The 8,647-nt window shown below is 41.3% G+C and overlaps 1 non-coding gene across 1 annotated transcript; it reads left to right on the top strand.

Annotated features, from left to right (window-relative positions):
* The first annotated feature begins 7,714 nt into the window (after window positions 1-7,714).
* On the top strand, window positions 7,715-7,822 carry LOC112768048 (small nucleolar RNA R71). The gene has a single exon (XR_003185488.1). It is a non-coding gene; the product is annotated as a small nucleolar RNA R71 (small nucleolar RNA).
* Window positions 7,823-8,647: the final 825 nt, after the last annotated feature.

The raw sequence follows: 8,647 nt of genomic DNA, 5'->3' as shown, positions 1-8,647 counted from the left end.
ACATTTTTATATTATTTTCGAAAACAGATGAGAAAATTTTAGAAATATTTTTGAAAAATTTTTTTGAAAATAAAATAAAAAGAAAATTACCTAATCTGAGCAACAAGATAAACCATCAGTTGTACAAACTCGAACAATCCCCGGCAACGGCGCCAAAAACTTGGTGCACGAAATTGTGATGTCCAGGCTCAAACAATCCCTGGCAACGTGAGCAGCTTGGTACGCGCAATCGTGATTACACTGTGATTATATAAAATTCATGGCTCTTTCTTTTCCTGGCAATGGCGCCAAGAACATGGTGCCAATACCATGGTTCACAACTTCGATACAACTAACCAGCAAGTGCACTGGGTCATCCAAGTAATACCTTACCTGAGTAAGGGTCGAATCCCACGGAGATTGTTGGTATGAAGCAAGCTATGGTCACCTTGCAAATCTCAGTTAGGCAGATATAAATTGATAATGGTGTTTTCGAATTTAATATAATAAAATAGGAATAGAAATACTTATGTAATTCATTGGTGAGAATTTCAGATAAGCGAATGGAGATGCCTTCGTTCCTCTGAACCTCTGCTTTCCTGCTATCTTCATCCAATCAGTCTTACTCCTTTCCATGGCTGGCTTTATGCAAGGGCATCACCGTTGTCAGTGGCTACATCCCCTCCTCTCAGTGAAAAATATGCTCACATGCTCTGTCACAGCACGGCTAATCATCTGTCGGTTCTCGATCATGCTGGAATAGGATTCACCCTCCTTTTGCGTCTGTCACTAACGCCCAGCACTCGCGAGTTTGAAGCTCGTCATAGTCATTCAATCATTGAATCCTACTCGGAATACCACAGACAAGGTTTAGACTTTCTGGATTCTCTTGAATGCCGCCATCATTCTAGCTTACGCCACGAAGATTCTGGTTAGGAGATCTAAGAGATATTCATTCTAGCTTATTTCATGTAGAACGGAAGTGTTTGTCAGGCACGTGTTCATAGGGGAGAATGGTGATGAGCGTCACACATAATCATCACCTTCATCACGTTCTTGGGTGCGAATGGATATTGGTGCACGAAATTGTGATGTCCAGGCTCAAACTATTCCTGGCACGTGAACAACTTGGTACGCGTAATCGTGATTACACATTCATAATTTGTCACAACTTCGATACAACTGACCAGCAAGTGCACTGGGTCGTTCAAGTAATACCTTACGTAAGTAAGGGTCGAATCCCACGGAGATTGTTGGTATGAAGCAAGCTATGGTCACCTTGCAAATTTCAGTCAGGCGGATATAAAGTGATAATGGTGTTTTCGAATATTATATAATAAAATAGGGATAGAGATACTTATGTAATTCATTGGTAGGAATTTCAGATAAGCGAATGGAGATGCTTTTCGTTCCTCTGAACCTCTGCTTTCCTGCTATCTTCATCCAATCAGTCTCACTCCTTTCCATGGCTGGCTTTATGTGATACATCACCACTGTCAATGGCTACTTTCGGTCATCTCTCGGGAAAATGATCCAATGCCCTGTCACGGCACGGCCAATCGTCTGGAGGCATCACCCTTGCCAATGGCTTCATCTTATCCTCTCAGTGAATAATATGCTCACGCACCTTGTCACGGCACGGCTATTCATCTGTCAGTTCTCGATCATGCTGGAATAGGATTTACTATCCTTTTGCGTCTGTCACTAACGCCCTGCAATCGCGAGTTAGGAGCTCGTCACAGTCATTCAATCATTGAATCCTACTCGGAATACCACAGACAAGGTTTAGACTTTCCGGATTCTCTTGAATGCCGCCATCATTCTAGCTTACGCCACGAAGATTCTGGTTAGGAGATCTAAGAGATATTCATTCTAGCTTAATTCATGTAGAACAGAAGTGTTTGTCAGGCACGCGTTCATAAGGGAGAAGGATGATGAGCGTCACACATAATCATCACCTTCATCACGTTCTTGGGTGCGAATAGATATCTTAGAAGCGAAATAAGAAGAATTGAATAGAAAACAGTAGTACTTTGCATTAATCTTTGAGGAACAGCAGAGCTCCACACCTTAATCTATGGAGTGTAGAAACTCTACCGTTGAAAATACATAAGTGAAAGGTCCAGGCATGGCCGAGATGGCCAGCCCCCTAAAGCGTGATCAATAGTCTCCTAAGATGAACAATGGATTAAAACTGAGACCAAAGATACCTAATACAATAGTAAGAGGTCCTATTTATAATAAACTAGCTACTAGGGTTTACATGAGTAAGTAATTGATGCATAAATCCACTTTCTGGGCCCACTTGGTGTGTGTTTGGGCTGAGCCTGAGTGTTGCACGTGCAGAGGCCATTTGTGGAGTTGAACGCCAGTTTCTGTGCCAGTTTGGGCGTTCAACTCTGGTTTTGGATCCTTTTCTGGCGCTGGACGCCAGATTTGGGCAGAAGGCTGGCGTTGAACGCCAGTTTACGTCATCTATTCTTGGCCAAAGTATGGACTATTATATATTTCTGGAAAGCCCTGGATGTCTACTTTCCAACGCAATTAGAAGCGCGCCATTTCGAGTTCTGTAGCTCTAGAAAATCCACTTTGAGTGCAGGGAGGTCAGAATCCAACAGCATCAGCAGTCCTTCTTCAACCTCTGAATCTGATTTCTGCTCAAGTCCCTCAATTTCAGCCAGAAAATACCTGAAATCACAGAAAAACACACAAACTCATAGTAAAGTCCAGAAATGTGAATTTAACATAAAAACTAATGAAAACATCCCTAAAAGTAACTAGATCCTACTAAAAACATACTAAAAACAATGTCAAAAAGCGTATAAATTATCCGCTCATCACAAAACCAAACTTAAATTGTTGCTTGTCCCCAAGCAACTGAAAATCAAATAGGATAAAAAGAAGAGAATATATTATAAATTCCAAACTATCAATGAAACATAGCTGCAATCATATGAGCGGGACTTATAGCTTTTTGCCTCTTGAATAGTTTTGGCATCTCACTTTATCCATTGAAGTTTAGAATGATTGGCATCTATAGGAACTTCAGATTTCGAATAGTGTTATTGACTCTCCTAGTTCAGTATGATGATTTTTGAACACAGCTTCTTTATGAGTCTTGGCCGTGGCCCTAAGCACTTTGTTTTCCAGTATTACCACCGGATACATAAATGCCACAGACACATAATTGGGTGAACCTTTTCAGATTGTGACTCAGCTTTGCTAAAGTCCCTAATTAGAGGTGTCCAGGGTTCTTAGGCACACTCTTTTTTCGCTTTGGACCTTGACTTTAACCGCTCAGTCTCAAGTTTTCACTTGACACCTACACGCCACAAGCACATGGTTAGGGACAGCTTGGTTTAGCCGCTTAGACCAGGATTTTATTCCTTTAGGCCCTCCTATCCACTGATGCTCAAAGCCTTGGGATCCTTTTTATTTGCCCTTGCCTTTTGGTTTTAAGGGTTATTGGCTTTTTGCTCTTGCCTCTTGGTTTTAAGAGCTTTTGGCTTTTTCTGCTTGCTTTTTCTTTTTCTTTCTATTTTTTTTTCGCCTAATTTTTTTCTTCTTTTTTTTTTCTGCAAGCTTTGTTCTTTGCTGCTTTTTCTTGCTTCAAGAATCATTTTTATGATTTTTCAGATTATCAAATAACATGTCTCCTAGTCATCATTCTTTCAAGAGCCAACATATTTAACATTCTTAAACAACAACTTCAAAAGACATATGCACTGTTCAAGCATACATTCAGAAAATAAGAAGCATTGTCACCACATCAATATAATTAAGCTAAGTTCAAGGATAAATTCGAAACTCATGTACTTCTTGTTCTTTTGAATTAAAACATTTTTCATTTAAGAGAGGTGATGGATTCATAGGACATTCATAACTTTAAGACATAGTTATTACTACTAATGATCATGTAATCAAGACACAAACATAGATAAGCACATAACATAGAAAACGAAAAACAGAAGAAATAAGAACAAGGAATGAATCCACCTTAGTGATGGTGGCGTTTCCTTCTTGAGGAACCAATGATGTCCTTGAGCTCTTCTATGTCTCTTCCTTGTCTTTGTTGCTCCTCCCTCATTGCTTTTTGATCTTCTCTTATTTCATGGAGCATGATGGAGTGCTCTTGATGTTCCACCCTTAGTTGTCCCATATTGGAACTCAATTCTCCTAGGGAGGTGTTGATTTGCTCTTAATAGTTTTGTGGAAGAAGTTGCATTTGAGGCATTTCCGGAATCTCATAGTGATGAGCTTCTTGTTCCTCTTGAGCTCCATGACTGGGCTCTCTTGCTTGCTCCATTTTTTTCTTATTGATGGGCTTGTCCTCTTTGATGAGGATATCTCCCTCTATGTCAATCCCAGCTGAATTGCATAGGTGGCAAATGAGGTGAGGAAAGGCTAACCTTGCCATAGTGGAGGACTTGTCAGCCACCTTGTAGAGTTCTTGAGGTATAATCTCATGAACTTCCACCTCTTCTCCAATCATGATGCTATGGATCATGATGGCCCGGTCTATAGTAACTTCAGACCGGTTGCTAGTGGGAATGATTGAGCATTGAATAAACTCCAACCATCCTCTAGCTATAGGCTTGAGGTCCAATCTTCTTAGTTGAACTGGCTTGCCTTTGGAGTCCATTTTCCATTGAGCTCCTTCTACACATATGTCCATAAGGACTTGGTCCAACCTTTGATCAAAGTTGACTCTCCTTGTGTAGGGGCGTGTGTTCTCTTCCATGTATGGCAAGTTGAACGCCAACCTCACATTCTCCGGACTAAAATCTAAGTATTTCCCCCGAACCATTGTAACATAGTTCTTTGGATCCGGGTTCTTACTTTGATCATGGTTCTTGGTGATCCATGCATTGGCATAGAACTCTTGAACCATTAGGATGCCGACTTGTTGGATGGGATTTGTTAGAACTTCCCAACCTCTTCTTTGAATTTCATGTCGGATCTCCGGATACTCATTTCTTTTGAGTTTAAAAGGGACCTCAGGGATCACCTTCTTCTTGGCCACAACATCATAGAAATGGTCTTGATGGGCTTTGGAGATGAACATTTCCATCTCCCATGACTCGGATGTGGAAGCTTTTATCTTCCCTTTCCCTCTTCTAGAGGATTCTTCGGTCTTTGATGCCATCAATGGTAATGGAAAAACAAAAAAGCTATGCTTTTACCACACCAAACTTAGAATATTGCTCGCCCTCGAGCAATAAACAAAAGAATAGAAGAAGAAGAAGAAGAAGAAGAAATATGGAGAGGGAGAGGGAGATGTGGTTTCGGCCAAGGAGAGTGTAGAGGGGTGTGTTGTGTGAATTTGATGAAGAATGGAGGTCTTTATATAGGGAAGGGAGGGGGGTTAATGTTTGGCCATATGGGTGGGTTTGGGTGGGAGATTGGTTTTAAATTTTGAAGGTAGGTGGAGTTTATGAGGTAGGTTTATGGGGAAGAGTGGATGGATGTGAGTGGTGAAAAGGTGATGGGGAAGAGAGTTTGAGGTGATTGGTGAAGGGTTTTTGGGGAAGAGTGTTTATGGGGTTATGTGAAAGAGAGTAGTGAAAAGAAGTGAGTGGAGGTAGGTGGGGATCCTGTGGGGTCCACAGATCCTGAGTGGATCCTGTGGGGTCCACAGATCCTGAGGTGTTCAAGGATTTACATCCCTGCACCCATTAGGCATGTAAAAATGCCTTTGTACCCAACTCTGGGCGTTCAGCGCCAGGTTGGTGGCCATTTTGGGCGTTCAACGCCCATTTGTGCACCATTTCTGGCGTTGAACGCCAGAACCATGCCTATTCTGGCGTTCAGCGCCCAGAAGCTGCCCATTTTGGGCGTTCAGCGCCAGAACCATGCTCTGTTCTGGCGCTGAACGCCAGACAGATGCTACTCCAGGGTGTGATTTTTCTTCTGCTGTTCTTGATTCCGTTTTCAATTTTTCTATTTATTTTGTGACTCCACATGATCATGAACCTAAGAAAACATGAAAAACAATAAAAATAAGAATTAGATAAACATTGGGTTGCCTCCTAACAAGCGCTTCTTTAATGTCAATAGCTTGACAGTGGGCTCTCATGGAGCCTCACAGATGTGCAGAGCTTTGTTGAGACTCTCCAACACCAAACTTAGTGTTTGGATATGGGAGTTCAACACCAAACTTAGAGTTTGACTGTGGGGGCTCTGGTTGACTCTGCTTTGAGAGAAGCTTTTCAAGCTTCCTCTCCATGGTTGCAGAGGGAGATCCTTGAGTTTTGAATACAAGGGAGTTCTCATTCCATTGAAGGACTATTTCACCTCTGTCAACATCAATCACAGCTCTTGCTGTGGCCAGGAAAGGTCTTCCTAGGATGATGGATTCATCCTCTTCCTTTCCAGTATCCAGGACTATGAAATCAGCACGGATGTAAAGGCCCTCAACCTTTACTAAAACGTCCTCTACTTGTCCATAAGCCTGTTTTCTTGAACTGTCTGCCATCTCTAATGAGATTTTAGCAGCTTGCACCCCATAGATTCCCAGTTTCTCTATTACAGAGAGGGGCATGAGGTTTATTCCTGAACCAAGGTCACACAGAGCCTTAAAGATCATAGTGTCTATGGTACAGGGTATTATGAACTTTCCAGGATCCTGTCTCTTCTGAGGCAATGTCTGTTGATCCAGATCTCTTAGTTCATTGATGAACAAGGGAGGTTCAACTTCCCAAGTATCAATGCCAAGTAATTTGGCATTCAGCTTCATGATTGCACCAAGAAACTTGGCAGTTTGCTCTTCAGTAACATCCTCATTCTCTTCAGAAGAGGAATACTCATCAGAGCTCATGAAGGGCATAAGGAGGTTCAATGGAATCTCTATGGTCTCTAGATGAGTCTCAGACTCCTTTGGTTCCTCAGAGGGAAGCTCCTTATTGATCACTGGACATCCCAGGAGGTCTTCCTCCTTGGGATTCACGTCCTCCTCTCCCTCATTGGGTTCGGCCATGGCGCTTATGTCAATGGCCTTGCATTCTCCTTTTGGGTTCTCTTCTGTATTGCTTGGGAGAATACTAGGAGGGATTTCAGTGATCCTTTTACTCAGTTGGCCCACTTGTGCTTCCAAATTTCTAATGGAAGACCTTGTTTCATTCATGAAACTTACAGTGGCCTTAGATAGATCAGAGACTAGATTTGCTAAATTGGAAGCATTTTGTTCAGAGTTCTCTGTCTGTTGCTGAGTTGATGATGGAAAAGGCTTGCTATTGCTAAACCTGTTTCTTCCACCATTATTAAAGCCTTGTTGAGGCTTTTGATCCTTCCATGAGAAATTTGGATGATTTCTCCATGATGAATTATAGGTGTTTCCATAAGGTTCACCTAAGTAATTTACCTCTGCTATTGCAGGGTTCTCAGGATCATAAGCTTCTTCTTCAGAAGATGCCTCTTGAGTACTGTTGGATGCAGCTTGTATTCCATGCAGACTCTGAGAGATCATGTTGACTTGCTGAGTCAATATTTTATTCTGAGCCAATATGGCATTCAGAGTATCAACTTCAAGAACTCCCTTCTTCATAGGCGTCCCATTACTCACAGGATTCCTTTCAGAAGTGTACATGAACTGGTTATTAGCAACCATGTCAATGAGTTCTTGAGCTTCTATAGGCGTTTTCTTTAAGTGAATGGATCCACCTGCAGAAGTGTCCAGTGACATCTTTGATAGCTCAGATAAACCATCATAGAATATATCCAGGATGGTCCATTCTGAAAGCATGTCAGAAGGACACTTTTTGGTCAACTGTTTGTATCTTTCCCAAGCTTCATAGAGGGATTCACCTTCTTTCTGCCTGAAGGTTTGAACATCAGCTCTAAGCTTGCTCAGCTTTTGAGGAGGAAAGTACTTGGCTAAGAAAGCCGTGACCAGCTTATCCCAAGAGTTCAGGCTGTCTTTAGGTTGAGAATCCAACCATAATCTAGCTCTGTCTCTTACAGCAAAAGGGAAAAGCATGAGCCTGTAGACTTCAGGATCTATTCCATTAGTCTTAATAGTATCACATATCTGCAAGAATTCAGTTAAGAACTGAAAAGGATCTTCAGATGGAAGTCCATGAAACTTGCAGTTCTGCTGCATCAGAGAAACTAATTGAGGTTTCAGCTCAAAGTTGTTTGCTCCAATGGTAGGAATGGAGATGCTTCTTCCATGTAAATTGGAATTTGGTGCAGTAAAGTCACCAAGCATTCTCCTTGCATTGTTGTTGGGTTCGGCTGCCATCTCCTTTACTTGTTCGAAATTTTCAATCAAGTTGTCTCTGGATTGTTGTAATTTAGCTTCTCTTAATTTTCTCTTCAGAGTCCTTTTAGGTTCTGGATCAGTTTCAACAAGAATGCCTTTTTCTCTGTCCCTGCTCATAAGAAAGAGGAGAGAAAAAGAAAAGAAGAGGAATCCTCTATGTCACAGTAAAGAGGTTCCTTATTGTTAATAGAAAAGAAGAAAAAATTTGAACACAGATAGAGGAGGGGGTTCGAATTTGGTGATGATGTGAGGAAGAGATGTTAGTAGATGAATAAATAAATAGAATAAGATGAGAGAGAAGGAGGGAATTTTCGAAAATTATTTTTGAAAAGGAGTTAGTGATTTTTGAAAATGGTTTTTGAAAAATGTTTAGTATTTTTTTTTTTTTCGAAAATTTTTTGAAATTAA

This window comes from Arachis hypogaea, chromosome 17 (assembly GCF_003086295.3).
Source record: "Arachis hypogaea cultivar Tifrunner chromosome 17, arahy.Tifrunner.gnm2.J5K5, whole genome shotgun sequence".
In the NCBI taxonomy this organism is placed as follows: Eukaryota; Viridiplantae; Streptophyta; class Magnoliopsida; order Fabales; family Fabaceae; genus Arachis; species Arachis hypogaea.
Note: the sequence above shows the minus strand (reverse complement) of the source record. Positions and strands in the feature narration are given on the sequence as shown.